The sequence below is a fragment of the Dendrobates tinctorius genome, unplaced genomic scaffold (assembly GCF_039654945.1).
Source record: "Dendrobates tinctorius isolate UK_male_01 unplaced genomic scaffold, ASM3965494v1 ptg000009l, whole genome shotgun sequence".
Classification (NCBI taxonomy): domain Eukaryota; kingdom Metazoa; phylum Chordata; class Amphibia; order Anura; family Dendrobatidae; genus Dendrobates; species Dendrobates tinctorius.
Genome location: NW_027361677.1, coordinates 5,108,963 through 5,125,639, shown reverse-complemented (window position 1 = coordinate 5,125,639; position 16,677 = coordinate 5,108,963).

The following is a 16,677-nucleotide window of genomic DNA, read 5'->3' as shown; positions in this document are numbered from 1 at the left end:
GAATAACTCAGACCTTGGTCAGAATTGAACTAAGGACCCAAGCTTGGGATTTGAACCCTGGACCCCCATGCTTCAAAACACCAGTGCTTTCAACAGAGCCACTGTGCTGCGTGGGAGAGGTTCTTTGGCAAACTCATTGAAATTACTACCAGCACCTATGGGAAGATCAAGAAAATGTAGAGTAGGTCAATTTGCAATTTCTAAACAGCAACTGAGAGGTAGAATTACTCAGACCTCAGTCAGAATTGAACTAAGGACCCAAGCATTGAAAGGTAATCAAGCTAACCACTGAGCCAACATACTGCCTGATAATTACTTAATGGCTAGGACATCAATATGTATATCATTGCCCACCGACAGGTCAAGAAAAAATAGAGGAGGTCCATTTGCAATTTCTAAAGTACGACTGAGAGGTAGAATTACTCGAACCTTAGCCAGAATTGAAGTAAGGATCCAAGCGTTGAAAGGTTATCTAGCTAACCACTGAGCCACCATAGAATTACCAGAAGGCTTGGTCATCAATACGCCTATCAGTATCCATCAACAGGTCATGAAAAGGAAAAGCAGGTTCCCTTGTGGTCACAGATTTCATTTTCTGAGATGAGGAATCTCATTGACCTCAGTCAGAGTTGAACCCAAGTGTAGGATGGCAATGGATGTTACCACTGAGCCACTGTGCTGCCTGAGAGTTTATTACTGGCCAGATCATCAATAGGACTCTCAGAATTTGTGGGAAGGTTAGAAAAAACTAGAGCAGGTACCATTACGATCACTGACTACAATTTCTAAAATTCACCTGAGAGGAGGAATCTCATTGTCCTCAGTCAGAGTTGAACCCAGGAAACCAGCATCAGTGTTAACCACTGCACCATCATGCTGCCCGAGTGCTAACCTCTGGGTAAGTCATCTATATGACTCTCAGCACCTATGGGAAGGTCAGAAAAACTAGAGCAGGTCCCATTTGCAGTTACTGATTACAATTTCTAAAATACACCTGAGAGGAGGAAACACGACACCAGAATTTGATTGCAGCAGTGCTAACCACTGGGCCACCATGCTGCCTGAGTACTAAACTTTGGGTAAGTCATCAATATGACTCCCGGCACCTATGGGAAGGTCAGGAAAAATACACATAGCTGCCCAACACATCTAACCAATCTGTTATTTGATTTCAATTTCCAAAGTGAGGTGAAAAACAGGGCCAGACTGGCCATCTGGCAAATATCAGAAGGGCCTGTCTGGTCATGGGCTGCCTTGTCTGCTAAGTTGTTAACAGAATTGGTGTTCTCAAGACACCCATACTGTTAAGAGTTGTAATGGAGCAGAAAGTTGCTGACTCTGTTACTGAACCCAGCAGGCCACAGTTATTATTAGAAATACTGGTCTTGTAGAAAATATTCCTTTCCTCCATCCAGGGTAATATTAGTAATATATCCCATCTGGTTCATGGGGACGGGGATAATGCTTTGTTTGTGTGGTAATCTGGTGTACAAATGTTCTACGTCAATAGAAGTTAAAGCAAAACTAGGTTGCCATTCAATTGCTTGCAATGCTAATAGAAAATCAACAGAGTCCTTCACAAAGGAAGGGATTTGTGACAGAAGCGGTTTGAGACACCAGTCTAAATACTGTGACAAAGGTTCAGTGATTGAATTTTTTCTGGACACAATAGGGTGTCCTGGGGGTTGAAAGAGAGATTTATGAATTTTCGGAATGCTGGACCAGTGAGGGATACAAGGATGCAATGGAAATAATTTCTCTCCTTTGTTAGTTAACACACCAATCGTAACATTTTTACGCAAAAAGGACCTCAATTTATCTTTATATTTAGGGACTGGATTTGTATTTTTTTTTCAACAATTGTGTCCTCCTTGGTCGTCTCCCGTAAAGTCCACTTTGGCTCAAACAACAATGGATGGTGCGATCTGACACTGATGTTTCTTGAGCTTGAAGTTCACTTCTAATCTGTTTAGAAGTTTTTCTGGGCTCTTTTGTTACCATTCGTATTATCCGTCTCTTTGATTTATCATCAATTTTTCTCCTGCGGCCACGTCCAGGGAGGTTGGCTACACTCCCATGGAGCTTAAATTTCTGAATAATATGTGCATCTGTACTCACAGGAACATCATGCTGTGTCATGATCTCGAGGCGAACCCTAGAGTGGACCCTCTGGGTCATGATACCAGAGCTCCCGATGGTGAGCGGATCAAATGGAACCACCCCCTATACAGGGAGTGTCAGGAGCAGGCCCAAGGGAGTTAGAGCCACAACAGCTGGTACCAAAGGGGCAACTCAAAGAAAATACAGGAGACTAGCGAAGAGGAACAAAGAGGGGGATGATGGATGCCGGGATCCGAGGGGTGGAGCACAGAAATAGGATCTGCGGCGATGGAGCAGGATCAGAGGGACCGGGGAGCCAGCGAGGACTTGTCACTGCAAGAGACAGAGAAAAGAACAGAGTGAGACACACACGGAAGACACACGAGCAAGAGGTAGGGAATAGCAGGAGGTACACAGGAAGACACACGGGCAGAGGTAAGGAATAGCTAGAGCATGCGAGGCACGCCGCAGGCTACAGAGCCTGAAGACAAACGAAGATGCCTGGTGCAGGAACGCAGGCGCTAGCCACACAGATAATCAGGCGCCTTACCTGATCAGAAGCGGCACTGAAATACCCGGTGGGCGCCGGCAAGACAGGGCGGAGCCACCGGGTCACGACCTCCCAGCATCACTAGCGGCAGAAGGAGCGTGAGGGCACATGCGCGAACCTCCGAGCCGCCGGGACCCTGAGAACACTGGTGAGGGATGGCGCGGGACAAAGCCTGAATCACGTTAAGAAGCAGAGGAGCTCAGGTGAGCAACCGCAGGCATGAGAGTACCCACCCTTAGTCCCTTCCTTTTTAAGGCTGGAAAGAAATCTCAAAATACGAGGAGCATTGATGTTCTCTTGGGTTTCCCACGATCTTTCCTCAGGACTGAAACCCCTCCAATCAATCAGGAAAAAGGTCCTTCCCTTAACCTTCTTCATAGCTAATATATCCTTTACGTCAAAGACATCGTCAAAGCTACTTGATCAAGGGGTGCTACAGGGAGACGAATGAAAACGACTTAGTACCACAGGTTTGAGGAGCGACACATGGAAGGAATTGGGGATTCGCAGTGAGGCAGGTAACCTTAATTTGTACAGATAGGTCCATATATATTTGGACAGAGACAACATTTTTCTAATTTTGGTTCTAGACATTACCACAATGAATTGTAAACAAAACCATTCAGATGCAGTTGAAGTTCAGACTTTCAGCTTTCATTTGAGGGTATCCACATTAAAATTGGATGAAGGGTTTAGGAGTTTCAGCTCCTTAACATGTGCCACCCTGTTTTTAAAGGGACCAAAAGTAATTGGACAGATTAAATAATTGTAAATAAAATGTTCATTTCTAGTAATTGGTTGAAAACCCTTTGTTGGCAATGACTGCCTAATGTCTTGAACTCATGGACATCACCAGACGCTGTTTCCTCCTTTTTGATGCTCTGCCAGGCCTTCACTGCGGTGGTTTTCAGCTGCTGTTTGTTTGTGGGCCTTTCTGTCTGAAGTTTAGTCTTTAACAAGTGAAATGCATGCTCAATTGGGTTGAGATCAGGTGACTGACTTGGCCATTCAAGAATATTCCACTTCTTTGCTTTAATAAACTCCTGGGTTGCTTTGACTTTATGTTTTGGGTCATTGTCCATCTGTAGTATGAAACGACGATCAGTTTGGCTGCATTTGGCTGGATCTGAGCACACAGTATGGCTCTGAATACCTCAGAATTCATTCGGCTGCTTCTGTCCTATGTCACATCATCAATAAACACTTGTGACCCAGTGCCACTGGCAGCCATGCATGTCTAAGCCATCACACTGCCTCCACCGTGTTTTACAGATGATGTGTTATGCTTTGTATCATGAGCTGTACCACGCCTTCGCCATACTTTTCTCTTTCCATCATTCTGGTAGAGGTTGATTTTGGTTTCATCTGTCCAAAGAATGTTCTTCCAGAACTGTGCTGGCTTTTTTAGATTTTTTTTTAGCAAAGTCCAGTCTAGCCTTTTGATTCTTGATGCTTATGAGTGGCTTGCACCGTGCAGTGAACCCTCTGCTGTTCACATGGCATGCATTTTGATAGCGCTGGGCAGCCCGCCTGAGCTAACAAAAGGGTGTCACTACTAGGCTGGCCTGGATGATGTGCATGGCCATAGTGTGAACAGCGCTGCATACAAGTTTTTTATTGTGCATTATCATACCAGGCAACCGCCCCCTCCATGTATTGGTAGGCTGTGAGCGGTTGTTTCATCGGTATTCTTGCACCTGTGTTGCCATCTTAATTATATGGGTCCACTGCATCCTGATAGTGCATTTGTCTGGAGGCCTGGACAGGTAAACATTTCTGCTGTTTTCTCAGACTGTACTTAGGCCAAATTCTTGTGGTCGGTGAATATAACGAAAGGATGAACGGCACCCTCAAGAAGATAACGCCACTCCTCCAAAGCCAACTTTATGGCCAGAAGTTCTTTGTCTACAATGGAGTAATTGCGTTCTGATGACGAAAACGCTTTAGAGAAGAACCCACAGGTGACTTACTGCCCGGAAGTGGACCTCTGCAAGAGCATTGCTCCTGCTCCAATAGAAGAAGCGTCTACTGAGAGGACGAATGGCTTACTGGCGTCATTCCGGTGGTGCACGGAGGCAGTAGCGAATTCTTGTTTCTGAGTCTGTAAGGCTTTTTCAGCCTCAGTGGACCAGAGACTGGGGTTAGCTCCTTTGCGATCAAGGGAGGAGATTGGCCTAGTCAAAGAAGAAAAATGAGGGATAAACTGTCTGTATTAGTTGGCAAAGCCAAGTAATCACTGGATAGCCTTCACCCCGAGGGGACGTGGCCATTTGAGAACTTCAGATACTTTCTCGGAACCCGTCTTCAAGCCGGAATCTGAGACGATATATCCCAAAAAAGGCAAAGAGGTCTGTTCATGACACACGTTTCCAACGTAGCGAAAAGATGATTTTCTCTTAAACGATGCAAAACTCGACGAAAGTCTCGTCAGTGAGAGGATAGGTCTGGAGAAAAAATGAGGATGTCGTCTCGCTAACCACGACACAGGAGTAAATAAGATCCAGAAAGATGTAATTAACGAATTCAGGGGCATTGCAGAGGCCGAACAGCATAACTAAATACTCATAATGGCCGTCACGCATGTTGAATGCGGTCTTCCACTCATCTCCAGCGAGAATACAAACCAGATTATAGGCTCCGTGAAGGTCAAGTTTGGTGAATAGTCTCGCTCCTCACAGAAGGTCAAAAAGCTCCGGGATAAGCGGCAGAGGATATTTGTTCTTGACCGTAATGTTGTTCAGGCCTCTGTAGTCTACACATGGATGAAGAAAGCCATCCTTCTTCTTTACAAAGAAGAATCCCGCAACAGCAGGAAAATAGGATTTCCGAATAAAGCCTTTAGCCAGATTAAAATGAACGTACTCCGACATGGCTTGAGTCTGTGCAGGAGAGAGCAGATAGATTCTGCCCCTTGTAGGAACGGCACCAGGGATGAGGTCAATTGAAATATATATATATATATATTTATATGAGGCTCATTATTCACTATGGAGCATTATATGGGGCTATTTGTACTGTATGGAACAATATATAGGGCTCATTGTGCAGTAAGGAGCAATATATGGGGCTCATTATTCTGTATCGACCACTATATGGTGTCCATAATACTGTATTGAGCATTATTTTCGGCACATAATACCATATGGAGCCATATATGTGGCTTATACTGTGTGGAGCAATATATGGGGCTCATTATTCTGTATGGAGCATTATGTGGTGCACATAATACAGTATGGAACAATATATTGTGCTCATTATTCTGTATGGAGCACTATGTGACACCCATAATGCTGTATGGAACAATATATGAGGCTCATTATTCCGTACGGAGCAATATATGGGGCTCATTATTCTGCAAGAAGCATTTGGGACTCCTTATTCTATATGGAGCAATAAAGGGTCTCATTATACTGTATGGAGCAATATATGAGGCTTATTATTTTGTATGGAGCAATATATGGGGCTCATTATTCTGTATGGAGCATTATATGGGGCTCATTATACTGTATGGAGCAATATATGGGGATCATTATACTGTATGGAGTATTATATATATATATATATATATATATATATATTTATATATACAGTCATATGTAAAAGTTTGGGCACCCCTATTAATGTTAACCTTTTTTCTTTATAACAATTTTGGTTTTTGCAACAGCTATTTTAGTTTCATATATCTAATAACTGATGGACTCAGTTATATTTCTGGATTTAAATGAGGTTTATTGTACTAACAGAAAATGGGCAATCTGCATTTTAATAAAATTTACCGGTGCAAAAGTATGGGCACCTCAACATAAAAGTGTTATTAATATTTTGCAGATCCTCCTTTTGCAAAAATAACAGCCTCTAGTCGCTTCCTGTAGCTATTAATGAGTTCCTGGATGAAGGTATTTGTGACCATTCCTGTTTACAAAACAATTCCAGTTCAGTTAAGTTTGATGGTCGCCGTGCATGGACAGCCCGCTTCAAATCATACCACAGATGTTCAATGATATTCAGGTCTGAGGACTGGGATGGCCATTCCAGAACATTGTAATTGTTCCTCTGCATGAATGCCTGAGTAGATTTGGAGCGGTGTTTTGGATCATTGTCTTGCTGAAATATCCATCCCCTGCGTAACTTCAACTTCGTCACTGATTCTTGCACATTATTGTCAAGAATCTGCTGATGCTGAGTTGAATCCATGCGACCCTCAACTTTAACAAGATTCCCGGTGCTGGCATTGGCCACACAGCCCCAAAGCATGATGGAACCTCCACCAAATTTTACTGTGGATAGCAAGTGTTTTTCTTGGAATGCTGTGTTTTTTAGCCTCCATGCATAACGCCTTTTTGTATGACCAAACAACTCAATCTTTGTTTCATCAGTCCACAGGACCTTCTTCCAAAATGTAACTGGCTTGTCCAAATGTGCTTTTGCATACCTCAGGCGACTCTGTTTGTGGCGTGCTTGCAGAAACGGCTTCTTTCGCATCACTCTCCCATACAGCTTCTCCTTGTGCAAAGTGCGCTGTATTGTTGACCGATGCACAGTGACACCATCTGCAGCAAGATGATGCTGCTGGTCTTTGGAGGTGGTCTGTGGATTGTCCTTGACTGTTCTCACCATTCTTCTTCTCTGCCTTTCTGATATTTTTCTTGGCCTGCCACTTCTGGGCTTAACAAGAACGGTACATGTGTACTTCCATTTCCTTACTATGTTCCTCACAGTGGAAACTGACAGGTTAAATCTCTGAGACAACTTTTTGTATCCTTCCCCTATGATGAATAATCTTTGTTTTCAGATCATTTGAGAGTTGTTTTGAGGAGCCCATGATGGCACTCTTCATAGGAGAATCAAATAGGAGAACTACTTGCAAGTGGCCACGTTAAATACCTTTTCTCATGATTTGATACACCTGGCTATGAATTTCAAAGCTCAATGAGGTTACAAAACCAATTTAGTGCTTCCGGAAGTCAGTAAAAAGTAGTTAGGAGTGTTCAAATCAAGAAAATGATAAGGGTGCCCATACTTTTGCACCGGTCAAATTTTGTTTAAATGCAGATTGCACATTTTCTGTTAGTACAATAAACCTCATTTTGAATCCAGAAATATAACTGAGTCCATCAGTTATTAGATATGTGAAACTGAAATAGCTATTGCAAAAACCAAAATTGTTATAAAGAAAAAAGTTTAACATTAATTGGGGTGCCCAAACTTTTACATATGACTGTATATATATCCTTTAAAGTTCATATCCATCTATGCATCTGTCTATCTATATGATTCTCATTGTGACATCACAGTATTATCTATGTCACAATGATGTGATGACATCATCACATTCTACATTCCAGTGTTACAGCCCGTAGGAAATCACTGCCTCACAGACTTCCAAGGGTGAGGGAGTTACTTTTGTTTTTCGTGACGCACGAAGCAAAAATTGATTCCAAAATGTATAAAGAGAGAAGACAAGCCCAGTGAGATCGGGTACTGAGAGAGAGGAGAGGATTAAATGAAGAGCAGGTATTATTATTCGCTTTAGGGCGAAAAGACATTATTCTACCGAAGATGGACACTGACGCCTCTGGAATGGCGTCCAAACGACAAAATCTAGAGAAAATGAGAAAGTCCAAAAGACATGAGATCCTTACAGAGAGAAGGATCATGGAGAACCTCATGGAGTCCCACTCTGCAGCCTCCGCTGAGCTTCAGAGGGCCATACTTATCTCCTTGAAAAAAATTGGAGATCTGGCCCCTGCAATAAGGATGAGGAATAAAGAAGCCATCCTAAATAAGTGGAGAAACATCGGCGCAGATATAAAGCTGGACAAGGTTCTCCAAGAAACTCCAAGACTGGTCTCATCCAGATCTAAAAGAAAGGACATCCTGGACCTGAAAAGAGCGGCAGCCAAGAAGAGAATTCGGAACAGCAGAGACTGGGTTATCCAATGCAGGAGACATCTGACCTATGCTACGCCCATTATTAATGGGAATGGTGCACTATGGAGATCCCAGTCATCAGCCAAAACCATCAGCGTTTCTTCACCAGAAGGAGCAATGGATGAAGATGAAACAGGTAAGATGGAAACAGCTCAGTAGGATAAGACTGGGGGCGAGGGGGATTATACTCCTAAAATTATGTGCAGACCTCAATTATCAATGCTGACTTGTGGAAGAACTGTCCTTGTTGCCCGTAGCAGCCAGTCACATTTCAGTGTTCCATAGAATGTTAAGAACCGGAATCTGTGCTGTGAATTGTTGCTACGGGCAACAGGGACATTTTTGCAATTAGACAGTTTTGATAAACGAAACACCAAATATTCGACATTTCCTGCTGATGTATAGAGTTCTGTCTAAAATTGTAATATATGATATCTGGAGCTATATTTATTAACCCCTAGTTGATTGGGTAGTTTTTTTTCCTCCCTTTTTTCGAAAAGCCATAAGTTTTTTTTCTTCATTTGTCTTCTAATACAGCCGTATGTGAGCTTGTTATTTTTTCAGTGGGCCGAGCTGTAGCTTCAAACGACCGCATTTATTTTGTCAATGTTTTTTTTTTTTTAAAAGGAAAAAAGGAGTTTGGTAAAATTGTGTAGAAAAAAGGGATTCCGACTTTTTTTTTTTATTGTGTTAATTGTGTGATAAAAATGACCTCAAAAAATAATTCTCCATGTCTGATACAATTCTGGTAATGCCCAATATGCATAAGTTTTCTTTTTACTAAAATGGTGGAAGAAAATTAGAAATTTAATAAGAAAAAAAAATTGGTTTGTCGCCATATTCTGAGACATTGTAAATTATTAATTTTGAAAAAAAACGCAATTTTGGTAGTTCCATTTTTTTCTCATTTCAGTATTTACTGTTTGGGATAATTATTTTTATATTTTTGCATAGCGGACTTTTACTAATGAAGTGATCCTAGATATGCTTATTTTATTATTATTATTATTATTATTATTATTATTATTAATTGGTAAGGTTAAGTAATTCAAATTAAATTATTGAATTTATTTTTTAAATTTTTTTTTATGTCATTTTTTAGTCTCTTTAGAAGATTTGACCATGAGATTTTCTGATCTCTTGTAAAGGGACTGTATCGCTGTATAAAGCTTTAGTGACGTTCTCATATGAAATTAAGCCAGGCAGGTCTTAACAATAGGACGAAAGTAAAAGATAAGGCCCATATAGACATTACAACCAATAAACCCCTTGCAGTTGAGTCCTGAGGGGACTAATGGGTGCTGGTGCACACAAATCGGCATTCACTTAATTTAAGTAGCACTGTCAGCATTGAAATAGTTAAACTGAAGCAATCGGAGTGTGCTCTAGTCATGGCAGTTATAGGCAGGTGGCAGCTATGTAATACAGCTGGTGTTAGCCTGGTAAAATGCATGCTCAGCGCCTGAGCCCGCATTTAAAGGGAATCTGTCACCCCTTTTTTGAGATATCATACAATGACATCATTCAATTGTGTGTCACATAAGGATTCTCTTAGTACTTTTGCTTCCCCCTAACCCTGCACCTTTCATGCATAAATACCTTTTTTATATCGGTTCAGATGTATGTAAACTGCTCCTGTCCGGTCCGCTGGGCGGGGCTTATTCAACTGCTCTCCCCCCCTCCCTGTCTTGCTCTACGCATTTCTTCTTGTGTAGAGCCAGACAGGGAGGGGGCAGGTGAATAAGCCCCGCCCAGCGGACCGGACAGCAGCAGTTTACATACATCTGAACCGATATAAAAAAGGTATTTATGCATGAAAGGTGCAGGGTTAGGGGGAAGCAAAAGTACTAAGAGAATCCTTATGTGACACACAATTGAATGATATCATTGTATGATATCTAAAAAAAGGGGTGACAGATTCCCTTTAATGGAAAGTGTATTTCCATTATTTGTTCTCAAAGAGATTAAGAAATCCTATATTATCTCAGCAGGTGCAAACGTTATGATGCCCTCTGGCATAGCAGATTTGAAAGCAGAAGACCTTGGTGATGCCAGATCCCCTATTTTACCTGTGAGAAAACTGGTTAAAACTGAAAATCCTATTGACCTTTCCAGCCTTGTTATACTCACTGATATTGGAAAAGGAACTTACGGAAAGGTAAGAATGAATTTATACTACTCCGTGCTCCCCAATGTATTCTTCACCAGATACACAGGATGATATAAATATTCATTACAGGATCTTCATATGTAATGATAATTGGGATACACCAGTGATCCATTACACAGATCCCTAGAATAGATGAGAGTTTGCTCTGATCTTCTGTGATTTTTCACCAGGTCGTCTTGGCATCAGATCCGGTCAGCAAAGAATTACTGGTCCTTAAGATCATGGAAAAGAGTTGTTGTGATGAGGAAACATTCTGTACAGAGTTAAAGGTCCTAAGTATTGGCGCCGGCTGCCGCTTCATAACATCTCTGCGGGGCTTTGTAGAAACACCACAAGATTATATAATAGCCATGGAGGCAATGGCCGGAGGAGATCTGTTTAGCCAAATGGGAGAATCGATGAAGTTCGATATAGAGACCACAAGGTAAATATCTTAGGCTGCATCATAATAATCTGCTGCCCGTTCATTATGGTCCTAAAGTGTGTGTAACCACTGATCCATCCTCTACTTTCTTCTCCACAGACGCTTTGCAGCAGAAATGGTTTGCGGAATCCAGTTTCTCCATGAACACGGCGTGATACATCAGTAATCAGTTCATCTTCATAAATCTATGTTGTCACCTTACATATCTAATGAAGTTCTTTTCATGAATTATTCTCACCATCAGTGTCTGCTCCTTTTCCCCGCAGTGACCTGAAGCCTCATAACGTCCTCATTGACAGCACTGGACACATAAAACTCTGTGACTTTGGCCTATCAGCCGTGAACGTGGGCAAGGATGACGCCTTGGAAGAACTTTATGGCACGAAGGGTTACATCGCGCCTGAGGTAAGGAACATCCCTGAGTGATTAATGCCGATAGTAGGATTGAGTACTAATCTGAGTATCCTGCTCACATATCATCACAGATCGGTCCTCATAGGCTCAGTGTGTAAATCCCCTCCCCGGTATATTCAGCTCATCTCCTATCTTATATTCCTATAGGTAATGGATAGAGAAGGCTACAATCATCTGGCAGATTCCTTTTCATTTGGTGTCATCCTGTACATGATGATTGTGGGGAAGCATCCGTTCGATAACAGTGGCGATATGGACGACTACCATGAGTCTTTGGACAATGTCCCAGATTTTCCACCCTCGATCCCCACCGATGCCCTTGACATCCTAGAAGGGGTAAGTAGGATTAGGAGAGGAAGAATGATGGTAGATTATAAGGAAGGATAGAGGACATGATGCTGACAGTCCATAGACATTGCGTAATAACATATCAGTAATAATACATAATATAACGATCAATGGTCTCTCTCATCTTCCAGCTTCTCTGCATAACTCCATCTGCTCGGTATGCCATAACATCGTTCATTAGAGAACGCCCATTCTTCCGCTCCATAAACTGGAGCGACGTGGAGTCCGGCAGAGCCGAACCACCGTTCCATTACGGACATGTAAGTATAGCACATAGGGACATCCATAGTGTTACCTCTGCCCAGTAGCACACATACCCACCATACACCTCATCATTATATCCCCCAGTATACAGTATATATGTGAGGAGCCAGTTCGAAGAAATGTACATTTCTCTTCTTAAATCGGAGAAAAGCAGCGCTCACCTTTAAAAATCACTTTCTTAATAACATCCTTTAAGACATATCATCAGTAGAGAGAGAAGTATCAGGTGCGACTGTTCACAGAGTCCAGCCGTTATAGTCTACAGGACATTAATAAAGGAGTATTTTTATACGGCGAGTGACGCTTTTCTTCATTTTTGGCCTGCAATTGTTTCCCCAGTTTGGTGTCTATTAAAATGAGCTCCCCTGTGGTCCACGGACCCTTTTTTAAATGTGCAACCTGCGATATTGTGATCTCCGCCCAGACTTTAGGATGGTGTCGAGTCGCTTCAATTTCTTTATTTTGAATATATTTCTTTTCTTACAGGAGTAATAGGCTGATATAAATCAGCCCCATTCCAGCAACATCGAGGAATGAAGCTTTAATTAATCGGATGAGACAATTACCTGGACTTTCTAATTTACCGGACTGTGACAAATACTACAGAGCTTCCACCACATTAACAGCCACGTAGATTCGAGCACCAAACATCCAGGGATGTATTCCGATCGCCATATTTGGGGTCAGGAAGGAATTTTTTTCCCCTGAGGATATTCCAACAACAAGTCCTCGGGGTTATTTTTCGCCTTCCTCTGGATTGAAATGGCAAGTAAACAAAGGCTGAAATTGAAGGACTTCTTTCAGCCAAACTTGCCATTTGGTTGACTCATTTACACTGTGGTGGTAAGAACAAGACTACTGGATATGGACAGAGAAGGCAGCAGCTGCTCCTTCTCCACCAGATATAGACAAAAAGAAGGCAGCGGCTGCTCCTTCTCCACCAGATATAGACAAAAAGAAGGCAGCGGCTGCTCCTTCTCCACCAGATATGGCCAAAGAGAAGGCAGCGGCTGCTCCTTCTCATACTTGGCCATAGACTGGGGTCACACTTGCGAGAAACTCTCGCGTCTCTATACCCGGCACTGCCACCGGCACTTGGACCTTAGCACTCAGCTGCATAGAAACAAACTCCTGTCCTGAGTGACAGCGGCAATTGTGATTCCGGCCATATACAGACACTACCGGGTCATGGACAGAATGAAGAAGCGGCTGGTCCTTCATCTACCTGACCATGGCCAGACAGAAGGCCATATGGTTGATCGCGGTGTTGTAAGAATCCAGGAAAACTCCATCTACACCGATCACACATTACACATTCCTGCTCTTCTCCTCTCCATTGTGTGTGATCCAGACCTGGATGTGCAAAAACAGCACAAGTACAACCAAAGGCCCGAGGAGCGGAATCATCAACATCTGCTCCTCTCTATAGAAAGTTACTGTATCTACAGACTTTCTTATTTTATCTTTGCATATTAGTAACACCTTTCATGCAAAAATAAATATATTGAACATCTATGCTGCTTCTAGAACGATTCTTCTGACAGAACTGCTGTTTGGTACTTTTACTAATATCCCGATGACCTAATGTAATTGTGGAAGGGGCTGAATATCTCTCATGAGGATTTCTGCATACAGTAAAATATTTAAGTTCTAAAAAGAGATGAAAGAATTTAATCTACTCAAACTTTACAAGTATCCTCACTTACTGCTCTCCCAGTAGCATAACTTCTGGAGAAGCAGAGGTTGAAGTCGCCCCAAGCCCCTCACTCAGACGGGCCCACCCAAAGCTTAACTTATCGGTGAGGGCAGCCAGATGATGCAGAAAGACTTGATACAGAATAGCAAGGGGGTACACTAGACGAGCCCTGGGCAGAGATAAGGGGGATAGAGCGACATAATGAAGTCTGTGACCTTGAAGTACAAGGTGCTCAGAGACATGGCCGAGGTGAGGAAGGCTGAACCTGACCACCACTGAGCAAGACACAGAAGTACAAGGTGTTCAGTGCTCAGAGACATGGCCGAGGTAAGAAAGGCTGAACCTCACCGAGCAAGACACAGAAGGTGAAACATCAAGACCAGAGGTGAACCTAGCCTCTCTGCTGCCTGAGGCAAACAGCAAAATGACACCCCACACACACAAAGTAAATTCTCATATCTATCCTGTAAAACTGAGTACAGTAGTGGACATTTTGATTTAGATAAATAGAAAAAAAAAAAGGGTCCAAACACAAGGATGTTAGCGGCATCACACGCACATAGAAGAACAACACAGAAGTATCCAAAACAAGGGTCATTAATGGCAATGGTAGGCCTGGCACAGGGCCGGACTGGGACAAAAAAGCAGCCCTGCCACACAAATCCCACCAGCCCACAAACTATAACACTCCTCACCCCGATCAGTGAATTTTTGCTATACTTTGTTGTCCCCTCATCACTCTCTTTAAGGAGTTATTTGAAGAGCCACATGTGAATGGCACCACAGAGCATATGATTGACCACAGCTCCATTTACATGGTGCTCTTCAAAGCTATGTTTCCCAGGATCATGGGGGTCCCAGCGGTCAGATCCACAACAAACAGAAAGTCATCCCCTATCCCCACATAATGCTCCATACAGTATTATGTGTCCCATATATTACTTTGTACAGTATAATGGGCCCCATATAATGCTCCATACAGTATAATGGGCCCAATATTTTACTTTGCACAGTATAATGGGCCCCATATAATGCTCCATACAGTATAATGGGCCCCATATATTACTTCGTACAGTATAATGGGCCCCATATAATGCTCCATACAGTATAATGGGCCCCATATATTACTTCATACAGCATACTGGGCCCCATATATTACTTCATACATTATAATGGGCACCATATATTACTTCATACAGCATAAGGGGCACCATATATTACTTCCTACAGCATAATGGGCACCATATATTACTGCCTACAGTTTAATGGGCCCAATATATTACTTCATACAGTATAATGGGCACCATATATTACTTCATACAGTATAATGGGCCCCATATATTACTTCATACAGTATAATGGGCACCATATATTACTTCCTACAGTATAATGAGCACCATATATTAGTTCCTACAGCATAATGGGCACCATATATTACTTCCTACAGTTTAATGGGCCCAATATATTACTTCATACAGTATAATGGGCACCATATATTACTTCATACAGTATAATGGGCACCATATATTACTTCCTACAGTATAATGAGCACCATATATTACTTCCTACAGTATAATGGGCCCAATATATTACTTCATACAGCATAATGGGCACCATATATTACTTCATACAGTATAATTGGCACCATATATTACTGCATACAGTATAATGGGCACCATATATTACTGCCTACAGTATAATGGGCCCCATATATTACTTAATACAGTATTATGGGCACCATATATTACTCCATACAGTATAATGGGCACCATATATTACTTCATACAGTATAATGGGCACCATATATTACTTCCTACAGTATAATAGGCACCATATATTACTTCCTACAGTATAATGGGCACCATATATTACTTCACACAGTATAATGGGCACCATATATTACTTCATACAGCATAATGGGCCCCAAATATTACTTCATACAGTATAATTGGCACCATATATTACTTCAAACAGAATAATGGGCACCATATATTACTTCATACAGTATAATGGGCCCCATATAATTCTTCTCCCCAAACCCCGCTGCTCTGGTCTCCGTGTATTCTGATCCTCCGCACTGCTTGGTACAGGGACATCATTAACTTTACGCATATAATTGTCCACTTGGACTGATAGTAATAGTGATTTGTTTGTACTCTGTTGTCTGGGGCTGGCCCACTTTATGGGGGTGCACAGGGCATATGATTATACACCAGTAAAAAGTATGAGAGGCTCAATATGACCAGTGCCACCTAGTTTCCTACCCTCCTCTTATTCTACTGGTACTGAGGAAAAGAAAGAACAGAGAGAAAAAAAAACAGAGAGAGAAAGAACAAAGAGAGAAAGAAAGAGGGGAAAGAAAGAAAGACGAGAGAGAGAAAGAAAGAAGGGAAAGAATGGAAAGAAAGAAAGAAGGAAAGAAACAAAGAGAGAAAGAAAGAACCAAGAGAGAGAAAAAAAAAGAAAGATTAGAGAGCTAAAGAAACAGAGAGAGAAAGATTCTATAAAGATACTATAGCAGACCGGCTCCCGTTGTAGTGCCCACCTGAGCCTCCCGATGCAGGACATATCATGATCCGCTTACATGGCCGGCAACCTTGTACACATGTGGCTTTGCTCCATACACCTTGTTCACTCGCAGTTCCGCTCCATACACCTCGCACACACGCGGCTCCGTACACCTCACACATGTGCGACTCTGCTCCGTACACCTCGCACACGCGCTGCTCAGCTCCGTACACATCTCTGCTCTGTACACGTGCGGCTCCGCTCCGTGCACC